We start from the raw sequence: 8,375 nt of genomic DNA on the forward strand, positions 1-8,375 counted from the left end.
GAGGCTTCAGAGAGAATACATTGTAAATATTTCTCATCAGACTTAAAAAGGTGCCAAAGTCTTAGTTAATTCTCTCCTGGATAAGGAAAAAGACCTGGAAAGGGAAAGGAATTCTTTACAGAATATAGATTTTCCCCACAACAGACACCTTTGCAGGCCCATTTCAAACTATGTCAAAGAAATATATCTTGGGGTAAAATACTTCAGTTTTTTTCAGGGCTTGCTGTCTGCCATGTTGGTCTCTTATTGCTACAAAGTGTCTCGTGTCTCCCTTTGTTGTCTTAAGGTCTCTGTTTTAAGGTTAATGCTGGTCAGTAGTGACTGAATTCCAACAGGAGGAGGGTATAATGAGGCATGTCTGACCAGTCATTCCCATCATGGCCCGAACTAGTGTTTCAGGTTAACTTTGGAATACCCTTTGCCAAGATGAGGGTTCCATTCAGTTCACTGGAGGCCTTAGATTTCATTTTTCATTTGCAAGCATTTATAGTGTCAGCCTGTAAATAGAGTTCTTTCTGTTCGTAACTCATTTTCCTTGACCATCTCCTCCCTGCTGACCATCATTTGTATTTCATTCTTTTCTCTGTCTGGTGTTTCCTGCTCTATTACCTCATTTACCCCTGGTGCCTATAATTTAATACTAAATGATGGCTTCCCAATTTTAGCCCAGTCTACTGATTGAATGATTCTAAATTAATCTGTTAACATTAACTATTATCCTCCTCACATACATATATATTTATACACATGTATGTATATACATATGTCTCACTCTGTTACCCAAGCTGGAGTGCAATGGCACAGTCTTGGCTCACTGCAACCTCCACCTCCCAAATTCAAGTGATTCTCCTGCCTCACCCTCCCAAGTAGCTGGGATTACAGGCAAGTGCTACCACGCCCAGCGATTTTTTGTATTTTTAGTAGAGACAGAGTTTCACCATGTTGGTCAGGATGGTCTTGAACTCAGGTGATCTACCCGCCTCAGCCTCCCAAAGCACTGGGATTACAGGCGTGACCCACTGCACCCAGCCTTCCTCACATACTTTATTGTCTCTTGTGTATTTCTATACTACCTTGCTTATAGTACTCACTTCAGGAAAGACCTTATTCCAACACAGTGATGGGAAGGGTAAAACCAATGATTAAGACAATAATTACTGCCTATCAAGTTTAAGTTCTGAGATACGAAATATCTATAGTAGTAGCTTGGCATTCACAACCCCAGCAATGCTTAGGACTATGTATTCCAAAGAAGTAACCACACAGTGTAGAGAAGTCTATACACAACATGACACATTATGATGACGGAACAATGGAAACGATAATATTGTCCTTACTCTTCCATCTTCATCCAATGTTTCCTAATGTAAAGATATAACAACGCTGTTCCTTTGTGATGCTGTAGTCTCCTTACACATTGAAGAGATATGGTTAAGTTTTATTCAGTAATTTATTCACTAATTTGATGGTTAAAAATTTCAAAGTATGGGCCAGTTGTGATGGCTCATGCCTGTAATCCCAGCACTTTGGGAGGCCGAGGTGGGCGAATCACCTGAAGTTGGGAGTTCGAGACCAGCCTGGCCAACACAGTGAAACCCCATCTCTGCTAAAAATACAAAACTTAGCTGGGCATGGTGGTACACGCCTGTAATGCCAGCTATTCTGAAGGCTGAGGCATGAGAATTGCTTGAACCTGGGAGGCAGAGGTTGCAGTGAGCCTAGCTTGCACCACTGCACTCCAGCCTGGGTGACAGAGCAAGACACCGTCTCAAAAAAAAAAACAAAAAACAAAAAAAAAATCAAAGTACGTGCAATGAAGAACCATATTTAATAGACACATAAATATTAATTAGGAAATAAATCTACTTATCTCTGAAAATACTGCTGATTGATCTGAGGGACTTGAACTTCAGTTATAATCAGATATATGTATTTAATCCATTGTAGAATTTTAAACTATAAGCTCTTTCATGAATTTCCCTAAATCAGTAGTTTGATGGAGTATTGACAAATGAAATATTCTCTACCTTCACTCCTTTCCTGGCACTCACAGGGAATGAATAAAATATTAGATATCAATACAGTGTAACAAATCTCAAGTATTAAGTGCATAGAATGTACAACTGAACTGAGGACGTCTGATAAGCCTTGTTCTACAGAATCTGAGTGCCCAAGCACCCACTACCATAGCAGTAGGTACTACTTCAAAAATCAGGTCACACAGCCTCTCTTAAATCTGTAAAATGTGTAATTTGTGTCCTGCCGTAAGGTTAACAAGTATCTTTTTATCATGCTATGATCCCCATTCTTTTCACAGTTAAGATTCAACAAAATCATCTATTTAAAGGACAGCAAAAAATCTGACACATAGTAAGCTATTGCTTCATTCATTTATTCATGCAATACTTATTCCTAGAAGTATTTCCTAATGTGGGGAAAAGATTCAATAAGATCGTCTATTTAAAGGACAGTGAAGAATCTGACACATAGTAGGCTATTGGTTCATTTATTTATTCATGGAATATATATTCCTAGAAATATTCCCTAATGTGGGGCATAACTCTATGGCTTTGTGCCTTAACACAATCTAACTGACGTACATATTCTAAAAACGCACATGCAAGTCTGTGTATATACATATCCATCTATCCTTTCTATTCACAGAAAGAGAATATTTGTTCTTGTTAGGTAGGGCTAGAATGTTTTGTAACTGTATATCTTTATTCCTGGGCCATCTTGGAAATTACTTGACATGGGGAAAAGAAGAAAGATGAGGAGGAAGAGGTAAGAAGGAGGGGGAAGAAGGCAGGAATAGAAAACATTAATCCAATGAAATTTTGAAATGATTATTTCCTGTTTTTACTTTTTATATAGTCTGGAGTTTGTTTGGTATTTTTTAACTAATTGATACACAATCTCATTTTCACTGATTTTCTTTTTTATCTTCTCAAATTTTTCCAATTACCATGTATTACTTTAGAGAGTATGCAAAAATTATATAGCAGGAAAGCTGAAGTAAGAAGAAACAAGATAACTTTAAGACTATTAGTTACCACCACAATTCGCTTGTGCTCTTACAGAGGCTTGGCATATGATTCTGGAAGGGTCATCTCCTGTAGCAAACTGTAGTCTGCTGGCCTTGGCAGGTGAAGGATGTGCTGTTGCCTCAGGGAAAGACATTATGAAGGAATAATAACAGACAAATTAAATGAGGACAGTGACAACCAATACATAGGTGGAGCTAGAAAACCAGCCCAGAAGAGTTTCAATCTACTAAAAAAGGAATGGGATGACTGGGAATCATTAAAATCAATGGCAAGATAGCCTTTCCTCTCAAACTGAGTGCAGCAAGAGCCAGGCAAGTGCTAAATAATTCTTGTTAAAAGGAAAGAAATAAGTAACCCAAGCCTTACTCATATGAAACCTCTCACACACCTGTCCTTTTGCTATTTATTTATTAATTTTATTCTTACTCAAATCTCAAAATAATTTGATATCCCCTTTTTGCCATTGGAAAGGGATGAGCATTAATAATTTATACCTATAGACCTAAGCTCTGATGAATGGCTACATTTTTTAAAATAATAACAATAACAACAATAATTTATACCTTGCTTTTTTTCTGAGAAGTAAGATAGCAATATTTTAAATGGAATAATTGCCATATGGTCCTGAAACATACACTTGTATATATACAACCTCTCATTAGACATAACAAATACTGGATGATGTGTAGAAACTAATCTTGACCAAAAAACAACAACAAAAACATCCTGACTTATGACATATGTCTTTACAGAAAATTTACCTAGTGTGATAAGTATGCAGCTAGAGATGGCTTTAGAAAAAATACTGTAGGTTGGCCAGGTATGGTGGCTCACGCCTGTAATCCCAGCACTTTGGGAAGCTGAGGCAGGTGGATCACGAGGTCAAGAGATGAGACCATCCTGGCCAACATGGTGAAACCCCGTCTCTACTAAAAATACAAAAAAAATTAGCTGGGCGTAATGGTGTGTGCCTATAGTCCCAGCTACTTGGGAGGTTGAGGCAGGAGAATCACTTGAACCCGGTAGGTGGAAGTTGCAGTGAGCTGAGATCATACCACTGCACTCCAGCATGGTGACGGTACAAGACTTTGTCTCAAAAAAAAAAAAAGAAAAAAAACTGTAGGTACATACATTTTTTTTCTTACATGTACTAGTTTATTATAAAGGATATTGCAAAGGATCCAGATGAAGAGACCCACAGGGGAAGGTATGAAGGAAGGGGCCTGGAGCTTCCATGCCCTCCCTGGGTGCGCCACCCTCCAGGAAGTGCTACATGTTCAGCTTTCCGGAAACTCACTGAACCCTGTCCTCTTGTACCAGTGTACTCCTCCCTTGGCAAGAATGGCATAGTCATACCAGCATCCTCCCAGCCCCCTGTTCCCCAGATCGACCAGAAAAGCAAAGAAAATGTCTAGCAGAAACACTCTAGTCCTGCTCATGTTGAGTGTGAACAGACAGGAAGGCATGTGAGCCAGTCCTTTGTGCTTTTATCTCCCTGTATTACACAATCAATGTTTCAATTGCCTGCTCTACTTCTCTATCAAACTATTACTCTAGGAGGATATTTCTTTGTCCATTGTTGGACTATTGTTATGGACTGTACACTGTGTTCCTTGGTCTGAAAAAATTATGGTTAGCCATCTATATCCATGTAATATCTTCTGTTCTGGTCTTTTATGGCACTCGGAGAATTTTCATCTTCTGAGCAAGCAACATCCACTCCATAGCCAGTGTCTATTCCTGTCAAGACCCATTTGTAGCCCTCCAGGGCTACCAGCATTTGTCTCACTTGTCAGCTATGTTCAGGGCCTTCCCACCAGAGAATCTGACCCATAGCCATCAAAACTCTCTGACTTTCTTATTGAGAAACAGAACAGTTCTTTCTGGCATTTTGTGCCTGAGAAGGTGCAAAAGAAACATCTCTACATTCAGCCCATCTCTGCCCTGTTACAATACACCCATATCCGCTCATTTCAAAGGCCCAAGTGGCCACTTCAAGGGAGTACATGGGGATATCTGCTTGTCAATGCCAGTCACTTTCTGGTTTGTTTGTGTTTTGTTTTTTTTTTGTTTGTTTTTTTTTTTTTGAGACTGAGTCTGGCTCTGTCACCCAGGCTGGAGTGCAGTGGCCGGATCTCAGCTCACTGCAAGCTCCGCCTCCTGGGTTCACGCCATTCTCCTGCCTCAGCCTCCCGAGTAGCTACAGGCACCCGCCACCTTGCCCAGCTAGTTTTTTGTATTTTTTAGTAGAGACGGGGTTTTACCGGGTTAGCCAGGATGGTTTCGATATCCTGACCTCGTGATCCGCCCGTCTCGGCCTCCCAAAGTGCTGGGATTATAGGCTTGAGCCACCGCGCCCGGCCCGCCAGTCACTTTCTGAACCTGGAAGGGAATTCTTCTGATGAGCATTGACTTGTTCTTCTTTAATGCACCCCTCAAATCAACATAGAACCGTGTTCCTATGTGCATCCATTTAATAGGCCAAATTTCCATGGTCCTCTTGCCTGAGTGTATGACCAGACCATGGGTCACACTGCCCATGGGTCAGTAAACACCCAAACTCAGGGGTTTCTACCATTGATCACTTATTCCATAACTGTTAGAAAAACAGTATGCAATTCAGCCCACCAAGCAGATCTGTTTTTACCCTCTTTTATCAAAGTAGCTGCCTTCCAAACATGATGGTGTCCATTTACCTTGGAATTACTGTGCACAAACCAAGTGCTCTTTCTCATCAGTTGAGAGCCATTTATCAGGCTCTGTAGAATCCAGCAGTTTCTCACACAGTTCCAGAGTCAGTCTTAGGAGAAAAGTAACACCCTGCTCAAGAGTATCTCTTCCTTGCATTTCCTAGGTGGCATGATCCTCTATAAACCATGTCCATTTTATTATGGAACTCTCCTGGGCACTGCCATCCCCGTTAGAATGTTTCTCTGACATCACTGGGACAACATGGGTATTTTAGATGTTATAGGGGTAACTTCACCTAATGTTTCATAGCAAAGCAGTAAATGCCCCTCAAATGGAAGTTCCATAGTCCAAAGTCCCAGTAGATGTTGCTGGGAGTGCTCAGAGGCTTTTGCCACAAGCTCCAGGAAATACACCACAGAGACTTATCAAGTGGAGAATTTATCCATAACAGCACTCTAGCTTCTACTCTGCACTGTGTAGACTTGGGCAATCTCACTGGTTCCCATTTAGCATGTCCAATTAATATTGTTTGAGGACAGATTTACATGCCTTCTGTTTTAGAGTACCAGGGAGAAGAAATATTTCTCAATGAGATACTATGTTCATTCCCACACACACAAAAAATAATAATAATAAATAAATAAATAAATAAATAAATAAATCAGGTAAAAGAGATGCAATCACTTCCAATAAAGTGTTTTCAAATATACCAAGTTTCACAGTCCTTTTAACTCTTACATTTATATGTTCTAGTTTCAGGATCTTCTCTTCTTTACCCCCAGGTCATTTAACCTCTCTTGTGTAAAAAACTTTGGGTCTCCAGCCAAGGATTTAGCAAAAGAACTCTGGCCCTTTTATTAATCTTTACCTTGATTAGTCTGCCTGTCTGTTGCCCTAGGCAATTTTAGATCTGATTTTTCCTTGTACTCTCTGCCTTCCAGCTTTTTAAATTTCTCCAAACTGGGAGAAATACAGCAGACTGGTTTGCAGCCTTCTAATGTTGGGGGACAAAATGGGGTTCCCTTTGGTCCATCCAACCTTCAATAGGGTTATATTAAGACCTTTGCTTAACCTCATCAATTTCTATTTTATTTATTCAATTTCTTAATAAGCATCTAAAGTTTTCCATTCTGCTGGGACTAGTCCCATGACTCTCCCCTTTCTTTTTTCTTCTTAGTTTCACCCCATCAATGTTTTCTTCATTCACCTTATTTTTTAATAACCATTTTAAAATGTCTGTCTTCCTGGGTTGAGTCCTTTGACTCTCCCTTTTGCCTTTCACTGTTCTCTTATTAATTAACCTAATGTTTTTATTAGCATCTGTGAGATCCATGAGGGGAAACTGAGACCACAAATTTGATAAGGCTTCTTGAACTATTGTTTGAGTCTGCAGGAGTCATGTCCCTTGGGGTGACCATGTAGAAGGGGCCCCCTTAACCACAGTATTTACCGTGACCTGGGTAATGGACATATTCACTGAGTGAATATTCATGTCATCATAAAGCCAGTCACACATGGCTTGCATATGAAGTATATCAGCTGCCTTATCTAAGGTGTTCCACTTGGCATTTATAGGTGGAGTTCAACAGTCCACCCTCTCAAACAGATCTTATAATGGCTCTTATTCAATCTATCAGACTGGCTGTTTCTTGAGGAATAACCCTCTGTGTATCTGGATCATATACATCCATCTGTGATTATTCAAATGGTCAGCTGTGGGTCCTATATCAACCCAAACATGCTCTTCACTCTGCAAGATTTAAAACCAAAGACACCGCCCCTGCATTTGTCATTCTTATAATCCATTTTAGCAAAAGTTCCTCAGGAAGCTGATAACACCATTCTACAAAAATGAAACAATTCCTTCACACTATACCCTCTGATTTTGTTACCAGTTGTGAATCCGACCGGTCTGCAGCAAACAATTCTTGCCTGCAAGGAGGAAAGAATACATTGGCATGGTTCTGAGGTTTGCATTTCTTCTCCCCTGATTCTTCCCTTGGTATGGGCTGTTTGCATGCACACTGGTCTGCCAGCACTTGGGGAGGGGCCACATGCACACTGTGTTTACTGAAGTTGTACATATGCTCATTTGAGGCATTTTTTCCTTACCAGTCAAGTGTTCCTAGAGGAAGATCATATACCAGTTAATCTCTGCCATTTTTCTTCTTAGTGGGCATTCTTGAGCCTGTTTGCCCAACTCCTGAAATCTTATCAGGAAGCTGCTGATCACCAGTTTTAGGTGTTGTCTATTTATTGGGAGACTGTTTTTCCCTGGCACTGGCTGTGACCAATTATTATTTTAGAACAACAGTTTAACAACCAACTGACCATCACCTGATGTTGCCTAGCATTTCTGGATGGGGCCTCGCTCCTACCTTGCTCATGCCTACCTATCTACTGTAAAAGTTTCAATAGTTACTTGGTTTTGCCCTTCCTTCACATTGACTGTCTTCCACAGGTTTCAGAGGTACTTTCTACTGTCCCTGCATAATTTTCTCCTTTGTGGGTGACTTTGAGTCAAGTAGCCTAACTAAGCACAGATGTGTCCACATCTGAACTTGGTCCAACTTCAAGTCCTGATGCAGCGTCCTCTTTTACTTTCATTTTAGCAATGATAAGTAACAATAACCAAAG

Source organism: Mandrillus leucophaeus, unplaced genomic scaffold (genome assembly GCF_000951045.1).
Source record: "Mandrillus leucophaeus isolate KB7577 unplaced genomic scaffold, Mleu.le_1.0 Scaffold722, whole genome shotgun sequence".
In the NCBI taxonomy this organism is placed as follows: domain Eukaryota; kingdom Metazoa; phylum Chordata; class Mammalia; order Primates; family Cercopithecidae; genus Mandrillus; species Mandrillus leucophaeus.